The 20,623-nt window shown below is 30.7% G+C and overlaps 2 protein-coding genes and 1 non-coding gene across 9 annotated transcripts in view; 1 reads left to right on the top strand and 2 right to left on the bottom strand.

The window, feature by feature from the left end:
* The window catches only part of LOC105203439 (ribosome biogenesis protein NOP53), a 54,760-nt gene extending 42,395 nt beyond the window's left edge, over positions 1-12,365 (bottom strand). Inside the window, exons 1-2 of one of the 4 annotated variants that reach the window (XM_026140023.2) lie at positions 12,228-12,344; positions 11,913-12,042 (exon numbers count right to left, since the gene is read on the bottom strand). The gene's annotated coding sequence lies outside the window, so the exon portion shown is untranslated. Of the gene's footprint in view, positions 1-11,912; positions 12,043-12,128; positions 12,151-12,227 lie in introns of those variants that run through there. The other 3 variants (XM_026140024.2, XM_039454715.1, XM_026140027.2) reach the window with 3 other exon arrangements.
* A 2,757-nt stretch (positions 12,366-15,122) lies between these two features.
* Positions 15,123-16,904, bottom strand: LOC105203440. Of its 3 annotated transcripts, none has more exons than XR_005575863.1 (4): positions 16,694-16,904; positions 16,056-16,548; positions 15,621-15,960; positions 15,123-15,554 (listed from the first exon to the last, which is right to left on the bottom strand). It is a non-coding gene; the product is annotated as an uncharacterized LOC105203440 (transcript). The 3 variants fall into 3 exon arrangements; XR_005575864.1 differs by having other exon boundaries at positions 16,721-16,904; XR_005575862.1 differs by having other exon boundaries at positions 16,056-16,902.
* Positions 16,905-18,720: 1,816 nt separating this feature from the next.
* The window catches only part of LOC105203442 (protein spire), a 330,825-nt gene continuing 328,922 nt past the window's right edge, over positions 18,721-20,623 (top strand). Inside the window, exons 1-2 of one of the 2 annotated variants that reach the window (XM_039455093.1) lie at positions 18,721-18,911; positions 19,059-19,198. The gene's annotated coding sequence lies outside the window, so the exon portion shown is untranslated. Of the gene's footprint in view, positions 18,912-19,013; positions 19,199-20,623 lie in introns of both variants that reach the window. The other variant, XM_039455092.1, reaches the window with a different exon arrangement.

Here is a 20,623-nt window from a genome sequence, read left to right as displayed (position 1 = left end):
GGTTACCGTTGTTTCAATAAACTCAGCAAAATACTAAAATCACAAAAAGATAAAATCTCATTGTTTCATAATAACATGGTTTGTAAAATAAACTGTAACAATTGTGATTCGTCCTATGTCGGACAATCAAAAAAAAATTAGATACTAGAACAAAAGAACATAGGAATAATATAAAATTAAATACTTCTAGACACACAGTCATAAAAAAGCATATAATAGCACACAATCACTCTTAGATAACAATTCGTGAGTTCACGTTATAATCACACTGTCCGTGCAAAAGTGCATCACAGTGCCCTCACAATATGATGAGGGCGCGCGTGTACGCATAAAAGGTCGCATGGTGCAATCACGCGTGATGGAAACATTTCACGGCGTGAGAGTAACGTGATAATCCCGCCGTGCGCACAAGAACGTAACACGCTGCCCTCACGATGTGATGGAGACACGTTGTGTATTACAATCGCAATGTAATCAAACAAGACCTTCCCGTATAGTATATTAACAAATTTACAAGATACTATATGAACTTCCAATCATTGCGCATTTTTTTTTTTTAAGTATTTTTTGTACTTTTAATATTTTTAATGCTAATTTACTAAAGATATTGTAAATAATAATATTATTAATCTTTAATTATAAATCATTAAAAAAAATAAAAAACATTTACATATAATATAATACATTAAAAATATCCCAATCAAAACACAATATTTTTTAAATGTTTTTTTAATATTTATTTAATATTAATTTTTCATTGTACAGTTCATTATAACAAAAATATTTATTGAGCATTTATTCAATATTTATTTCACATTAATTTTTCATTTAAAAAAACATTTTTTAAAAACATTAATTTAATATTTATTCAACTTTAATTTAATATTTATTTTAAATTAATTTTTTATTTAAAAAAACACTTTTTAAAAACATTAATTTAACATTAATTTAATATTTATTTTAGATTAATTTTTCATTTAAAACAACAATTTTAAAAACATTAATTTAACATTTATGGAATATTAATTTAATATTTATGTAATATTTTATTTTATTTAAATAAACATTTTTTAAACGTTTTTTACGGGATCGTATTTTTTAAACGTTTATTTAACCCTTAAATACACCGATCCCGTAAAATACGTAAGCACATTTTCGGGTTTGGGAGACTTTTTCAACTTTGAGAAATTATAACTTTGGTTCTAATCAACATTTTTCAACAATCTTTTTTTATATAAAATTCAGAATCTCAGACATGTGATTGCATAATCAATATTGCCAAAAAATGACTTATTAAGTTATAAAAAAAAACCATTAAGCAAAAATTAAAAATTGCTCAAAAATCCACTTTTTCTTTAAAAAATCATATCTCCGCAATAAAAAAACTTTTAAAAACTTTACAATACAGCGTTTTAAAACTAAAAAATCATACTTTCAAAAAAAATTATGTCACTGCCATTTCTATTAAAAAATATACTTACGTAACAAGGCGTAAAAATATGAGGTATTTTTCATAAACTCAAGATGTCTAAAATTGAAAATTAATGTGTTTCATAATATATTTCGGACCCTACGCAAAAATCCTCTCTTTCACGGCACTATAGCATTTTAACTTTAGACAGAGTAACATACGCGAACAGACCTGTTTGAACGGGTTTGTCCAGTTTTTTTACATAAGATTACTTACAACAAAAATTTCATTCACACATTATATGGGTCGCATTGACTCTAACAAAACTTTGCTGTCGTGTCGTTCGAATTCTAGTTGACCAAAAAGTTGATCAACCATATCAATCAAAAGGAAATTTCAAACTTTTTTTACGTTCTGGTCCAAACCTCTTATCTCATTTTGTCTTCACACAACAAGCGTTCAAAACTTCATATGGGGTCTCTCAGACCCACTTATGTGTTTAAGAGTTAATATTGTTTAGGTATTTATTTTTCATGAATTATTTAATTAAAAAAATAATTTTAATAAACATTTTTTTTATGTTTATTTAATATTTATTTAATAATCATTTAATATTAATTATTTTATTTATTTTTCATGTCTATAAAATTATGTTTATTTATTTAACATTTAAGCTATTTATTTTTTAATTATTAATGTCAAAATTCGTTTAAAAAAAGGTTTCAATAACATCTACAAAAATCAGTAAAAAATCGATTTAGTAATATATATTTATATAAATAATATACTTTAATTATATATATTTCGTCTTTTTGATAACATATATTGACCTGATTTATCAGTGATGTACATGTATTAGCACAAAGTGTTTACAGATCATCACAAGAGATCAATTCGCAACAATCAGAGAGATCAAGTAACGTTCACCGGAGTCGCAACTTGGATGGGTGACTGCGTGAAAATTTCGGAAAAAAAATTCTTAAGAAAAAACCTCAATATTAAAAAAAATTTGTTTAATGTAAAAAGAAGCATGAATCCATTAATTTTAACGTCTTTGAAAAATTTTTTTTGCAAAAGTTTTTAAAATGTTTTTAAAAACATTTTTTAAATATTGTGCTGATTGGGACGTGAAAAAAATGGGCAATGAATTAAAATTTTTGAGTGCCGTATGCATGCATGCGAGCAATATGAGTCTCATTTGGAGAACGCATTTGAGGTTCATATAGCTCGCACGCATGAGTACCGCACGTGTGCGATCGATAGCCCAGGAATTTTAGATCAAAAAAGAGGTTTACTTCGGAAAAATTGCCACTTAGCTAAATTTTTGCACACACCTTTATTTAGGCGTTATAAACAAGGTGCAAAAAGTCCCTCGATATCGTCTTAGCTTCAAAAGTTATTCGAGGTTATTCAAAGGTCACAAATTCGATTTTTTGTGAATATCTCGCTTCCTATTAGTCGTACGTCAATTATGATTATTATAAAAATTGATAGATTGAACTGTTCTCTACAAAAAATGTATTATACATTTTTCATGTACGAACAATCGTTTTTACGTTATACGGCCAACAAAATGTCCGCAGAACAATAATAGCAATACATTCGTTTCCACATCACCTTCGAGGTAAAATTTAAGGCGCGTTTTTTTTACATGGTTTCTCCTGTAGCCTAATCCTTTATAAAAAATAAACAAAATTAAAATATACAGTGGTTATGTCAATAAAGAGCTAAAATTGAAGTCAAGAAGAATAAAAGTAAAAACGTGATGTCAACCAAGTCGCGGCTTCGAGGGCGCATAGCTTTAATCATCGCACCTCTTCAGATGACATATTACTCTTTTTAAGATGCCGCGGATTCGATATGTGAACCGCGAAATCTTAAGTCGGAAGCAGCGATGACCGGGTATGATAACACCTTTGATCCTGAGCTTGCGGCAACCGTTTGTCTCAACCGCCCGGCGTTTATTCGTTGCGGTCGCTATTCAAAGAGCTAGATTTGCCAATCTGGACAGGAGTTTGGATTGGATTTACTAATCGAGACAAATCCGCAAGTTTTCAAGAAATATATAAGAGCTAACGTCCCGAGCACTTCCTTCAGTGCAAATCTTAGTCGAGAATAGTCTTCTCCACGACCATAACTCTATGCATCCGCGAGTTTCTTCACGATACGAATCGTGACAGTATTTCATGTTTTTACTGAATACGGACCTAGAGTGAAAGCTCCTAGGCGAAGTCCCAGCGACTCAGGGTATAACTCACTCCAAGACGTTATCGCTTTTCACACGTCAAAAAAAGGCCAGTATATTACACGCGATTTGATATTGTGCGCGCGCATTGCGATAATTATCAATACATTGTACGGACCTTGTGTACTGTGTTTTAAGTAAACTATACTGTACTATTAAAATTATAATTCCAATGGCAAATATTTGTTTTATTTGCTCGAAATCGCTCTCGGAAGGCGATACTGTAGCTGTTGAGCACAGCTTACAAAGTTTAAAGGATGCCAGTATTAATAGAGATGATAGACTTATTGAATATATACGAAATGTAACTTCAGTGACCATCCATATTAATTGTCGTAAAGACTACACGCGAAAAAGTAGCATCAATTCATTTAAAAGACAGTTAGATAAAAAAAGACGCTGGTACATCCCAGAGCCCTCTTCGTAAAATACGAGTAAGTTCTTTCGATTTTCAAACACTGTGTTTGTTTTGTGGTGAAGAAGCCAACGAGGAAGCAGAGAAAAAGAAAACACAACATTATCGCCGTAAAATTAACCATGTATGTACAATTTCTTTTAAGGACTCTATTATTAAAGTAGCGGAGGCACGTGGTGATAAATATGAGAGCATTGTAAAAGATCAAATTAATTTTGAGTATGATTTAGTAGCCGCTGGAGCAAAATATCATGGCGAATGCTTCGCGTCTTTCGCTAAAATAGTAAGAGGAAGTAAAACAGGTCGTCCATTGGATGAGAATATTGCATTAGCAATGGAAGACATATTTTCTTATATTGAAAATAATGAAGATTGCCAATTTACACTACAGGAATTGAAAAAAGTACTTATAGATTATGTTCCTGATGACAAAACAATTATTTCAAAATTAATTGAACGGTACGGGAAAAATATTGTTATCATCACAAAGTCAGCAGCAATGACAATAATTTGTTTTCGTGATACGCAAACTAATATTTTAAGTAGATCTTAGTACAAAAATAAAAAATCAAATGCAGCGAAAGAACGCCTTCGAATTTTAGAAGCTGCTGCGGCAATAATTAGAGAAGATATTCGTTCCGTTCCTGTCAATACTGATTTCTATCCTCCTGCAAGCAGTATGTTCGATAATATTAATAGAGATATCCTACGCAGTCTATTATTATTTTTTATAGAATAATTTTGAAAAAAAAGAAAGGCAAAACTGACCACCTAAAAAAAATGCACGGCCATAAGCCACGCCATAATGGCTGCGGTTCGTCCACGAAGCTTTTCATCTCAATTATTGGTTGGTCTGTCAGTATTCCTTCATAGAAGATATGGATCTAAACGTTTACTGCATATTCTATCAACTTCGGCATTTGCAGTTACATACCAAGAAGTATTGTTATATGAGGTTGCAACCGTTTATCAACCTCAACCTGACATTTTATCACCTGAGTCTAGCGTTATTATACAATATGCTGCAGACAATGCTGATATTAATGTTTACACTATCGACGGTTATAATACAGTACATATAATGGGAGTTGTAAAAATAGTAACTCCAATGAGCGCAGTTATAGCTGAAGAGCCGATAGCAAAATATAAATTGACGCCTACTGCAAGAAACTTAGCTGCTCTTGAAAATTTATGAAAATTATAATGTATCTGGAATGAGTAAAATCGAAATAAAAAAAATTAATTACGACGAAGTTTCAACAGAGTCAACAATTAATAATATTGATTTCTTGTGGATGTACGGAAAGTGGAAAGACATATCGGCACTTCCTGGATGGAACAAATTTAGATATAGAGTATCGACGAAAAATAATACAAATTTTTTACAATCTCGTATCATATTTTTACCATTTATTCATCATCCAGCGAGTAACTATAATACAATTTATACAACATTGAATTGTGTTCTTGATAACTCAAAGTCACATGGGCAGAAAATATGTATCGTCACTTTTGACCAACCACTTTATATTAAAACTCGTGAAATAATAGCAGCTTCTGAAACTGGATCGGAGTTTTCAAAAATAATAGTGAGACTTGGAGGTTTTCATTTACTTATGTCCTTTCTTGGAACAATAGGCTATATAATGGCAGGAAGTGGTATCAAAGAAGTTCTTAGCGTTATTTATGCTCCCAAAGCTGTTGATAAAATGTTAAATGGTCATGCTTATGCAAAAGCGATTAAAAGTCACACATTGCTTCATCTTGCTTTATCAACAATTATTTTCGAAGATATACAAATAGATGATCACACATATAATTTTCTGAATGATTACATTGAAGATATAATAAAACAGACATATTCATATAAAAAAATCGAAGAATCTACTTGTTTTCAACCATTAATATGGAACAATTTAACAATAAGTTAAATGAATTACAAAGTCGAGATCCCATGGCAAAGTTATGGGTACAATATTTTCACATGGTATCAATAGCTAAAGAATTTATTAAAGCTAAAAGACTGGGAAATTGGAATAGACACCTGAATGCTATTAAAAAAATGCTTCCTTATTTTCATGCTGCAGGACATTTTCTATACACAAAGTCAGCGCATTTATATTTGCAAGACATGCTTATTTTGGAAAATAATATGGACCAACAGACGTTTCAAAAGTTTACTAATGGATTTTTTACTATTAGACAATCTGATAAATTTAACTGCGGAACCTGAAATGACATAGTAATAGAACAGACATTAATGAAATGCATGAAAAGTGAAGAGGAAATTTCACGAGAAAGAAGTACTCAAGAAAGCGTTTTGTGTAAGTGGATTTATGGAATTTATGCCATAAATACAGTCTGCAAAGAAATAGAAAAATTTTGCAACGTCTTTGGACATCGTCGATCAACATGTTGATGCAAGAGATTCGCGCATCAAAAGAGATAATGCAGACGTAAAAAAATTAGTTAAATGGTTCGCATCTCATAACTCTTTCCCAAGAACCAATCAAATTATGTCATTAGCTACTGGAATTATTGGTAATGATCAAATAAATTGTCATGATTTATATAATGTTGGTCGTATTTCTATGGAAAATATGATAGGACAAACATTTGATAACATCAAATTTAAGCGGTCTAACAGAGTTCTTCCACTTTTGTCGGTCAACAGTTCTGTTAAAGTTCATGATTGTAAAGTCGCTATTGATCCTCCGTTGCTGTTTCAAAGAATAAGCTTAAACAAAAAATTTGACAAACATCTTAGCAAATATTTACAATATGAATTATCTTCCTATCCTTTGGCACTCTTCACTAAAGAAAGCTTGCAAAAAACTAAAAAATCGTCGGTTTACAAATATTTTGAACCTTGCCATATTGAATTGGATACTAATAATATTACATATGTACTTAATAACATTGCATATGTAATCGATGGTGGATTTCTTTTGCAGCGTGTCATATGGCAAGAAAATGATACTTTCGATTGTATAATTGATAAATATGTTCATTATGTACAAACACATTTCGGTTCTAACGTAACAGTTGTATTTGACGGATACAATGATAGCAAGAATATAAAAGCAATGGAACAGCGAATCGTTGCAGTTTCTGGATCTTCTGAAGTTATTTTTGAAAAAACGATGCATGTAACTATGAGTCAGGAAAAATTTCTTGCCAATCGCTCCAATAAAAACAGAGTAATTTCTAAAAATTGTTGATGCAAAAATTACCAAGTACCAACATAGTTACGAAACAAGCTCGAAATGATGCTGATGTTTTAATAACAGAAACAGCACTTGAAAATCACATATAAATATTACAGCTGTTGTTGGAGATGTAGATCTTTTAGTTCTTCTAATAACACGCACTCCTTCGCATAAACAAATTTTTTTTATTAAACCAGGCAAAGGAAAAATTGAGACAAATATATTCTTCTGATAGCATCGGCAATTATACTCATTGTAAAGAACATCTTTTATTTTTACATGCTATCACTGGATATGATACGACTTCTGCACTCTTCAATAAAGGAAAAATAAAAGCTTTGAAGTTATTACAGAAACGTCAAGATTTACAGCGTTCAGCAGAAGTATTTAATCAGAAAAATTACCCACTAAATGTAATTGTGAATAATGGAGTACGTTTTCTCTTGGCGATGTATGGAGCTCCAATCACAGAATCTTGTATTAATAACTATCGATACTTGAGCTTCGCTAAATTGACAAGATTCAATACACCAGTCAAATTATCCTTACTCCCACCAACAGCTGCAGCCACTCAACAGCATCTATATCGCGTCTATTACCAGGTACAAACTTGGTTAGGTAATGAGATAGATCCTGAACAGTGGGGATGGGTAATAAATATTTATTAGAGCCCATAATAACTTTATTACCACCTGCGCCGGATGCACTTCTCAACACAATTTTTTGTAATTGTACAAAAGATTGTGGGTCTAATTGTGGCTGCAGAAAAGTGGGATTGCCGTGCTCTGCAGTTTGTAGTCATTGTCGTGGTCGATCATGCCTGAATGTCACTCCTGATAACGATTCTGATGACAATATTAACATAGGAGAATCAGAATATTATGAAATTAACACGACAGATTCTTTCATATAAAAAAAAAATAAAAATGTGCAAGGCAAAATAGAAGAAGTATATATAGAAGAGATGCCTGAAATTCACAGCAATGATGAGGAAGAATAATTTTATTTATTTACTGCAATGCACGAGGAAATTTTTTATTTGCGCTATGATAACTTTTGCGCAACTTGATTGACATCACATTTTTACTTTTATGCTTCTTGACATCAATTTTAACTTTTCATTAATACACCATCCACTGTATAATTTAGTTGATTTTATTTATTTTTTAGAAAATATAGATTAGACCTACAGGGAAAACCATGTAAAAAAAAAAACGCGCCTTATATTCTACCTCGAAAGTGGTGTGGAAACAAATGTATTGCTATTATTGTTCTGCGGACACTTTGTTGGCCGTATAACGTGAAAACGGTTGTTCGTACATGAAAAATGTATAGAACATTTTGTGTAGAGAACAGTTCAATCTACAATTTTTCATAATAACCATAATTGACGTACGACTAATAGGAAGCGAGATATTCACAAAAAATCGATTTTTGTGACCTTTGACCTCGAATAACTTTTGAAGCTAACACGATATCGATGGGGACTTTTTGCACCTTATTTATAATGCCTAAATAAAGGTATGTGCAAAAATTTAGCTAGGTGGCATTTTTTCCGAAGTAAAATCCTAAAAATCCTGGGCTATCAATACGATGATGACGCATCTGTTGGATACCGTGAGCTCACACCGTGCGGATAATCCGCACGGCATGCACGCTCCGTAAACTTACTATGCGCACATTTTGTTATCTGGGCTCTTTCAATTAGAATAAAATAAAGATATTGGGCAGAGAAGCCAACTATCAAAAAAGATTAGTGTTGGAGATGAGGCATATCAAAAAACAAAGATATGGTATTAATTAAAAAAAAAACACAGATCTTTTGAACGATACTTACTCAAATATTCTAAATTCGTTAAAATAACGAATCTGTTTAAGTATAGAGACTGTGTTTGTACATAAGTTTCCTTGCCTTTATGCCCATTATATTTGAAACAAACATTTAGTCGAGATCAGACCGTCAGTGTGTTAAGATCATACACTATGTTATTGCGTTACCTCGACTCAATTCAGTATCCGTACAATCTCACCTCTTGTAAGTTATAAACGTTTAGAATTTTTTTACTGCATTCAATTAAACAACAGTATGAATTACGTTTGTGATGTGCAGAATGATATAAATTCGATGAAACAATCAACACCTTACAAGATCATCCGTTAGCACGGGCTCTCTTCGACCTATGAGCATCTTCTAAATAATTACGCGGTTTATTATAGTATTTTGAATTGTAACATACTGATGAGAGACAAGTAAGTCTGAAACATGTATATGTATATGTAGTAAATTTGTTATACGGTAAATCAGTTTCACATTATAAATTTATTAGATCTCTAAAATTGCTCGCCTCGACATTGTTTACCTTTTAAATTTATATTATTTTCTCATTTTTGTTAACTGCATTGCATTGACTACTATATCACTAATTTAATTTAAATGATTGATGAGAACCAAAAGTATGGTCAAAACATTCTATTAAGATTGTTCAAAACTAATTAAATAAACCAGTTTATTTCAAAATTTTATACTACTGTGTCCAAAAAGTAAGGTGACATTGCATTTATTTCGAAAATTCTTTATTTATTCTTGCAAATCAATTTCGTCCCCTTCAAAGTAATCCCCCCCTGATATAATACACTTATTCCAACGGATTTTCCAATCTTCGAAACAGTTGTAATAATCGATTTCAGGAATGGCCTTTAGCTCCTTCTTCGCAGCGGCTTGAATCTCTTCTATCGACTCGAAACGGTGATTCGTGATTTTTTAACCAAAAACTCGACTAATATCGTTCCACAACCACCGTATTCACCTGATTTGGCTCCATGCGACTTCTGGCTATTCAGCAAACTCAAGCAAGTCGATAGAAGAGATTCAAGCCGCTGCGAAGAAGGAGCTAAAGGCCATTCCTGAAATCGATTATTACAACTGTTTCGAAGATTGGAAAATCCGTTGGAATAAGTGTATTATATCAGGGGGGGATTACTTTGAAGGGGACGAAATTGATTTGCAAGAATAAATAAAGAATTTTCGAAATAAATGCAATGTCACCTTACTTTTTGGACACAGTAGTACACTTAGCTTGTTTCGTTTAATCTAAAGATTTCACAATTTATTAATTTGTAACGGTAAGCAATTTTATTATATATTTTTATAATAAATATTTTTTAACAAAAACTTTCTGATTATTAGTAAATTATTTATTGTGTACATAAATGTATATAACTAATATTGTCAACAAAATAGAAAAAAATATTTTTTGACTTTTTTAAGTTTTCCAGATTACTTTTTAAATGCGTTTTTAATAAAATTCCCTGATTGAAACTAAGAAAGATCACTTAACAAAAACCAGAAGACAAATATTAAAATTTTCTCTATACTTACAAACAAAATTGTTTTAAAATACATCAAAAATAATAAAACAAAATTTTTCACATCTTTAAGACATTTTTAAAACATAAAATAAAACCTTTATTGCATTTTTGAAAGAGAAACATTTATCTTTTCACCTATTTTTGAAATATCTTGAGGTCTGTTAGTTATAATTTTAAATTTCTTTATTTTTAATTTTTATTTTATTTAGTACCCTGATAAAAATTTTCAATAGAAAAAATCCTATTGTTTTCAATATGGATTTTAATTCGTGAATTCTATTTTCTATTGAAAATTTTTACCAAGATAAGCTTTTTTCTTGAATTTCTCTTTTTTTATCTCTATTTAACTTTTTTTGTACTTTGTGCAACAATTGATTGATTGCTTTGATTTTCTATTTCAATCTCATTTATGAAAAACCTCTCTGAACAAGTGCATCTCTATAATTAAAAATCAATGTTTTCTCTATAAATATCTGAAGCTCATTAAAAGCAGAGTCAATTATTAAAAAAAGTTCTTAAAAAATAATCATTTCTTTGGTTCTTTCTCTTGTACTTCTTCAACAGTTCATTAAAACCTTCTTTTTCAACAAGAGATTTAAACTGCTTCAATTATATAACATTCCGTACCAGATAGACAATTAGTTTTAAGAAATAACTTTAGGGTTAAATCTAATTGATTCAAACAAGAACTAGAAGACTGCTAAGAAAGTAGGAACACAAAAACTTATTAGTTTACATAATGTGTACTTAAGAGATTGCTTTGAGATCTTTATATAACTGTTAAAGAATAGAAAAAAAGTGCCATTGTTTAATTTTAATCAAGAATCACTAATGATTCCAAAATATCAGCAACATGAGAAAAAAATGCTAATTTACTTCATGTAACATTTTTCTTTTTAAGTATGCGTCCTTCTTCTTTCTCTTAGTGGTTATTGGCACCTGTTCCCAGTGTTACACCAAAATCAATACCACCATCCTTCGATTAATAGTGTTTTCGTCCAATATTAGACAGTAAAGTTTATATAGGAAAACAAAATCTATGTTATTACGCGAATTCAGGGTGGATTGCATCAGCAATCCTAACCATGCTTTTTCACTCTATTAAAATCACCCTTACTGGTACACAGCCAACTAGCTTCTTCTTCCTTTGATATACCCGTCCCCTGATACTAATAAGACGTGGACAATTTGGCCATTAAATCTAAGTAATATATGTGGAATACAATAAACTTAAATGGGAATACTAAATCTTAATATCATAACCTAAAGGTGGAGTGTGTCAGCAATCCTAACTGCGCTTTTTCTCACTATTATAATCACGCTAACGGGTACGCGGTCGACCAAATCCACCGCCGACCAGCAAATCAGTATGCGTCCTGAATCCGTACCTCCCCTATAGGAATTAAGTTATATGATACTGTTCATGACATGACTTTGTCAAGTGAGGTTATGAGACTTCATTATGCGATTATGTATTACCTGTTATTTGCGTATTCGATCTTACATGAACATTTTTTTTAGACAGATCACACACACACACACATGATTACAATACACACAAATCAAAGAATTAATTACCTTAAAATGCTAGGTGTAACACCAAACTATAGAAAATAAGTATTGCCATGTGATATTCACACAACAGAATTACATATGGAGATCGTGATAGAAATGTTTATCGATATTCGATATATCGATACTTTTTCTGTATTCGATACACAAAATATCGAATAGAAAATAAAGGTGCAGTTACATGCAAGCGTCGAGTGTCGAGCATCGAGTTGCGCAGAAGATTATTGCGCAGCTTCTTGACACTGGAATCTAGAAGTCAATCATGTAATTTCACGTGGAACTTTTCACGTTTCACTTTTCATTTTTTACTAATAGAGAGTTCACGTGAATCTTTTTACAACCCGTTTGTTTTCTGTTCCTGAACTCTCTAAATAAGTGTACACTTAAAATGAAATAGATAGATGTTTCAAAGTTAGCGAAAGCAAGAAGGAATGTTCCAGTGCAGTCTAGTGCAGGAATAGAAAACAAGCCTAATGATTGTAAGGATAAAGGTTGATTTATGCAGGCCGTAAACGCTAACTTAAACCGGAATCTATTAGAAATTGACCAATCATAATTAGTTTATAGAAGAATAATTGACTATGATTGGTCAATTCATTGCAGATTACGGCATAAGTTAGTGGTTATGTCCTGCATAAACCAACCTTAATGCGCGGAAGTTTAGTTTGCGTTCCGAAATTCACCTTTAGAGACTCTGTCATCGCAACTATCAAGTGGTCGTGAAAAAGGTTTCTACCTGCTTTTACAGTATAACTTTTACTATAAAAATTCAATTACATAAAAAAAATTGTAAAAAAAATATTTATAAATAAATAACATATTTATAAATAAATATTTCTTAGTTATATTGCATAAACTTAATTTACAAATATAATGTATATTACATTTAGTTTTGATGATCCATATAATGTAACAACTATTTATTATTTAGTAATCTAATTCTAAAAATTACATTGTAATTTAATACTATCATTGTTTTTTAAAATTAATTTTAATTTAGTTTTTTATTTATGCAAATTTTAAAGTAAATTAATTTTATTAGTCATTAAATTTAACTTTGTTTAATTAAAAAATATTGAATAATTAGAATACGGACTTTTATCAAAACTGAATTCTCCGCTCACACATGTATTTTCCAAATTTATAAATTATAAACACTTACAATGATTGATTAATATTCTATTTCACAAGACACACCTTTCTTATATCATTGTGTATCAAAACGCATTAAAGTATATTTTTATCTAAATTTGCATTTGATGAAGCCTTATTCTATATAATTATCAAAATATCAATTTGTCAAATATAAATATCAAACCTAGGGGTCAATTGTGTATCATGTAACTAGAGTGAAAATGACAAAAGTGAACAAATTTACTAGAGTATTTATTTCATTGGTCAACACCTAGTGAATTTGCTCATTTTTGTAATTTTCACTCTAGTTACATGATACACAATCGACTCCCTAAATATATCACAAAAACTTTAAGGGCCTTGCACATGAAATGCATAACAGGGCATAAGCGTAGCATAAGGTCATTGAACCAATGGAAATCTTATGTAAATCTATATGGGGACTTTATACTGGATGCTCATTGGTCTATTGGTTTTATGTTGTGCTGGGGGTCGATTGTGTATCATGTAACTAGAGTAAAAATTATAAAAGTAAACAAATTTGCTAGAGTATTTATTTATAATTTCATTGGTCAACACGTATTAAATTTGCTCACTTTTGTAATTTTTACTTTAGTTATATGGTACACCCAAGGACTTTGATTCTGTCCATGGGGAAATTTTTCAAACTGAGAAGTCGCTATATTTCTACATACTTACAGTTCATGATTAACGTAACGACCAATAAGCTCTAGTCGTTTCATTAATCATGAACTGCGAGTATGTAGAAAGTGGTGACTTCTTAGTTTAGAAAATTTCCCCATGGACAGAATCAAAGTCCTTGGGTGTACATACAGTCGTGTTCATTATAGTTGCGACACTTTTTCTTTGATGGTTTTTGGAATGTAGCCTTGCTCATCGAGTGGCGAACGTAATTGGCTGGATCCACAAGTAAGAACCAATCATGTCCTCAGCTCTCGTTATAGTTGCGCGTTCAGAAACGCATCTAAGAAAAAGTGTCGCAACTATAATGAACACGACTGTACACAATCGACCCCCTTATGTTATGTTATGCATTTCATGTGCAAGGCCCTTTATTTTTATTTATGTAGTACAACATTACATACATTATCTTATCCTGTCAACGCAATGCAATACCAAAAAGGTTAACCTCTTCAATAATACAGGGCCTTGCACATGAAATGCATAACATACCATAAGCACATTATAAAATCGATGGACCAATGAGCATTCAGCATAAAGTCGTCATAAGCCTGTTCTACAATAGCAGTAAACACAAGACCGTAAGGTTGTAACGTAAGAAATGAAAATTTTTCATTCGCTTACGAGCTCTTAAAACAATGCCTTACAACCTTACGGTCTTGTGTTTATGCTATTGTAGAACAGGCTATATTGATTTACATAAGATTCCCATTGGTTTAGAGGCCTTATGCTATGCTTATGCTTTGTTATGCATTTCATGTGCAAGGCCCTTTAGTAGTGTTTTGACAGCTAGCGTTTCTAACCTTAATTTTGATCGTTCAAATTTCTGAAATATTCCAAAGGAATATTTAGTAATAAAGTCAGGTGTTCATTAGGAATTAAAGAAAATTACTCACAATTTAATCGAAAGGAAGTGGATTGAAGCATTTGATACGTTAGATAAGTAACATTAAAAAAATAAAATAAAATTGCTAATAAATTTGTTAATAAAAAAATATACTTTGTGAGCTGTTCTTCTTATTTACAGGTAATAATAAATAAGCGAAAGAAGTCAACAACGGAGCGTTTGTGGCGACAAGCATTTTATTAGATGCAAACACAGAAGTAATATTTAGTTATGAGATATTTGACAGAATATAATGGTAAAGTAGTTCAATATTACTAATCTTGCAAGAATGGATATTATATGGTTGAATATTGTGTGCATGTAATACAATCATTTGATATCTGAGATATGCATAATATCTTGACAAAGATATCCATAAGCTAGCAAAATCAGCTAACAATGTATTTGTTTAGTTTTAAAGAACCTGATAATAAAAAAGAAGTTGAAAATAAATAAAGTTTATGTGTTTGGGGACCCAAGTTTGGCAAGAGAGCGTGTGTTTTCTTGCTGAAAGGCTGGTAGCGCATTTATCTTAGTGCTCGTGAAACAATGATAAGTTTATCATTACTGTTTTGTAAAATTTCTTTAATCGTATTAAGTAATATCTCCATCTAAATTATTATACATATATTGTAGTAATCATATAAAATAGTAAAACCTTTCAATTTATAACTTACCTTCGAACTCATAGTCATTATCCAACACTGGATTCACAGTGAGTAGATTTCCAATTACTCTTTCATCAATACTAATGTTTCTTTCTTCTGCATCATCTTTTTTGACATTATTAATTCCATTAAGTGATGTTGTTCATTCGGGACAATAAATCAGAATTCAAGTTTTCCATAGCATTATGCCACTTTGTACAACGTCTTCTTAATCTAACTTTGCATGGATCAATGCCAGGTGGCAACATATCTGATGCAATCGTAGTAGAAACACAAATCTCTTGTGTTTTAACGTTGGCATGCATCGCCAACAATTTATTTTGCGCTTTCATAAATTGAGTCTTTTTATCTTTAGGAAAAAATAAAAAAAACAATTGCATATTAATATACATTTTAATGTTTACAAACGTGCAAGAAAGCATATTATTTCAAGTGTAATCTTACTTGGGTTTAAAAGATAAGCAGGCTTATTATATTTTCTACTGTACAAATTGTACTTATGTTCTTTCTCCGCACATTGAGCAAAGAATTGAGCAAACAGAGTACACAAATAAATTAAAATTTTTTTGTTCACTAATTGCTCCTGACTGTCAAGTTGCACAATTACTTCTTTGATAGATTTATCAGGTAAACTTTCTAACTCTAACCTTTTGCTATCAATGTTTGTTTAATTCTTCTCAACATTAATGTCATGACTGTTGCTAATCTTTGATGTCCTGCAGCATTCTTATTATTCAACCATCTCTTCCAAACGAATAGATCGTCGAACGGTGAGCATTTAGAAGATACTTCAAAATAGCATATAAATCTAATTCTTTATTTTGTATAGGTGTGTCAGTGAGAGCCCATCGTTTGCTCGATACAAGTCTACGGATTGTTGACTCTTGTGGTTTCTTACTATACAAGCTTCAATAAGTATAACTCTCTTCCAGTTGATCTGAAAAAAACAATTTTAATTTATGATTAAAACACACAAATCTATATATTATACATATTAATAAAACGTTTCTGTTTGTCTATATATTAATCAAATAATTTGCAAGCTTTAATATATTTTATATAAAGTAGAATAGGTTTTATACTCTCAAGATAATATAAGTTGTGATAACCTATATTATCATTTTTAGTATTAATTTTCGCCAATCTCTTAGGAATATGTAAAAAACAAATGATTTATACATAAATTAAAGAAAAACAGTTTTTCTTATATGACCACGACTCCTTATCTTATCCTATGCAGTGGACGGAATCCGATAGCGCACGGTGCGATAGCCCACCAACCAATCATCTAGACTTATCTAACCAAACCAACGGAAAAACTTTAGGCATCGGCCGCTGTGAGTGGTGGTGTCCAATCGTGCGGTGTCCAATCGTGCGCACCCCCTCGCGCAGTTCATGATTAATGAAACGACAGCTTATTGGTCATTAGATTAATTATGAACAGCAAGTATGTAGAAAGCTGGCTCGTCGTTAGAGTTCTAAAGGTAGTATATTACGTCAGAAAGGATCAGAAAATACCGGTAAATTACGTACGGTAATTTGTCGTATTATTTTTTTGAGAATTTACGAGAATTTATAAAAATTTGTAATTTCTATAAAATAAAGTCTTCAAAGAGAAAAACAAAAAAAGAGTTATGTTTATTACTCCGTAGAATGATAAGGAATTTGGTTTTTAAGCAGAAGAGTTAAAAGCCGAATATGCTGAAGATGAAGAAGAATATAACTTTGAAGATTTGTCTGACAGTTCTGAAGTTGAAAACTAAAACACTCTATTTTTACTAAAATTTTACATTAGAGAAAAAATAGCTATTAATTACTAATAGTAAAAGAGACCAAAGCAAAGATTAACACTTTGTTATTTATGTAGATTTAGCTAAGTATAGTTTAGCTTTATTTGTTTAAAAAATTATTTAGATTTTAACTTATTAATTTAATCAAAAATCAAATAAGCTTTTAAATTAATTTAATAGCTTAAATTAATAGCTACTTTTTTGCTAATGTAAAATCTTAATAAGAAGAACCTTTTATTTTTCAAGAGTTCTATTTGATTTTCGATTAGATTAATAAATTTATAATAATTAACGATATTAATTTTCTGACAGATCAAAACAGTGTGATACATTATGTGATACCAAAGCAGAGATTTATACTTTGTCATTTATGTCATACTTAGCTAAGTATACTAAAAATAAATTAAATAAATAAAATTAGATTTAAAAATAAATGAAATTATGCAGTTAATTTTAATTTATAACACTTTTATGTTTTCTTATTTAATTATTAAATTTACATGTCGTTTTAAGTGAATAAACAACAAATAAACATTGATAATAAATTTTGTCATAGATTCTCGTGAATTCTCGTACTAACGGTATAATACGGGAATATTCTTTGTTACCTTTTCCGATTTTATTTTACCGAGAATTTTTGAACTCTACTTCTTGCAACGAATAAACGCATTGACGTCGCAATGCAAAATCTGCACATTTCTGTCAGCCAATCACAGATTCGGTCACGTGACCTTCTTGGCAATTTTCTCTCCTAAAAAAAATAAAATAGATATATATTTAAATAGTGAAAGCAAGAAGAAACGTTCCAGTGCAGTCTAGTGCAGGAATTATAGCGTTTTTCATTGAGAAAACTAGTGCGCACTGAATGTGCACTTGCTGCAGGTAATTGGGCCTTTCCGTTGGCACCGTCATCGCGCGTACCGAAACGTCCAATTGCCAGCGGCGAGTGCACACTCAGTGCGCACTAGTTTTCCCAATGAAAAACGCTATTAGAGTCCTATATAAAGAGAGAAGCGACATTGATGTCCGAAGCTCTGATTGGTAATCTGATTGATACTTGATTGGCTAAGCGAGCAGCCATATTGTGAACACAGCTATTGCAGAATGATACGAATGGTGTTTGATGACGTTAGAGCGGTCTCAAAATGGCAGTGGAGGACTCAATTGGATACTGAAGGTTGTGGTGGGGGTTCGATGTCGCTTCTCTCTTTATATAGGACTCTAGCAGGAATAGAAAACAAACCTCTAGAGGTTCTCTACTTCTGGGTGAAAAAGTTGTCCGGACGTTCATTCTGAACGCAGCCCTGGTAGAATGCAAATTTTCATTTGGCAACACTGACCACATCGATAAGAGTGCGAAGTGCAATAATGCCTACTGCGAGTGTGCGAGTTCTTGCTGTGGATTCTAGATGAGTGGTATTGTGATTTATACGAATCAGAAATCCGAATTCTTGATATGGGTGTTTCGTTGTTGCATAAAGAATATGAGAATGGTTTAAGATCTAGCAATGTAAGCAACAATTTTATATATATATATATATATATATGTAGAGAGAGAGAGAGAAAGAGATGACATTTATATAAAGTAAAATTTCGAAATATCAAATTTCAGAACTTGAATGTGAGTGTGTGTCATTTATTATCGTAATTCGTTTAGCTCGATTATCTACAGGCAATAGATCCAAGTAAGAATAAGAACAACAAGAAATCTTAGGATAAGTGGCACGAAACAACAATTATCTTCTGTGAAACCAACATATAGAATGCGAATGTTTGTCTGGCTAGTCATTTAAATATGTAAGTATTATCACTTATAATTGATAATATTACAACAGAATAAAATTGTAATTTGCTTGTTATTGTTGATTTTTAAGTTGTATACAAAAAAAGTACTACCAATTCTATTGCTAAGAAAAGTAATTATTAATTTATTTTCTTTTTATTAAGTAACAGTTATTTTTTTAACAAAATACTTTTGTGGTCTTAACAAAAGTCTTTTTAACAAAACACATCAGATCTTAAGTACATTTTGGTTTTACAATACCAGCTAAAAGTTATTGAAATAAAAAATTACAAGTTTTTGAGGTTTATTCTTTTTTCTTTTTAAACAGTGAATAAAATTTTGATTATAAATATTCAGTTTTTGATCCTGAAACCAATTACTAGATAAAACAATGAATAATTTGGTTTATGCTGTGTAAATCATGTTTTGTAATTTTAGGCAGATAAATTTTAATGAATAAGTAGATCCAAATAAACTTTTACATGAATATTTATTAGATTATTAGAATTTCAATAGTGTATGTAAAAAATTTTGATGAAACTATTTTGTAAAGCTATTTTCTCAAATTTGTAAATATTACAAAATGCTATTTTATGTAATAGTTATGCTATTGCTTAAGAATCCAGAACAAACAACAAAGTAAATAACTTTTAAAACAATTTTATACAGACATTTAAACATTCTAATATAACAATCTATGAAATATATATTTATATATTTAAATGTATATTTTATACATTTATATCTTGAATACCTTGACATTCTTATGATGTGAATGATGTGACATTCTTAAAATATATTTGTCATAAATTTTTAGAAAAACTTGTGTTTTTAAAAAGAAACTTTATAAAGAATATTAATTTTATAGAATATTAAAGAAGATTATAAAATTTTATCAAAGAAAAATCAAAGTAATAAGCAAATTAAATTTTTGTTTTAACTTAATATATTGGAACAACAATTGAACAATAGGCTACTGAGAGTTAGCATGGGTACAGAGTACGCAAACACATGTATTGATATATAGGGGAGACCTGGGCAAATTGTTAGACGGGGTAATTTGATAATTGGAAATATCTTTTTATGGGTACATATTAAAAATTTACTTTAAACAATGTAAACACGTCCTAATGTAACGATGTTGCTAACAAAGTTTTGTAACCGTGTCATATTGAAGTCATAATAGTGAAAAATGTGTTTTGCAACAGTCGAAGTAATTTCTGATAGTCAGTATTTCTTCGAAATTTAAATAAAATAATAAGGTTTTTTTGAAAACTTTGAATGTATTGTGTCCAGTTGAATGTATTTGAAACATTTAGTGTTTACTTTTTGCTGTGTGATGTCTATTTTCGATCATACGCAATAATGCGCATAGTTGACATTGGGGCTATTCGTAATATCGAGCATCGGGGCGACTTGTTAATACTGATTGCAGCACT

This window comes from Solenopsis invicta, chromosome 11 (assembly GCF_016802725.1).
Source record: "Solenopsis invicta isolate M01_SB chromosome 11, UNIL_Sinv_3.0, whole genome shotgun sequence".
Classification (NCBI taxonomy): Eukaryota; Metazoa; Arthropoda; class Insecta; order Hymenoptera; family Formicidae; genus Solenopsis; species Solenopsis invicta.
This window is presented reverse-complemented; position numbering and strand designations above follow the sequence as displayed.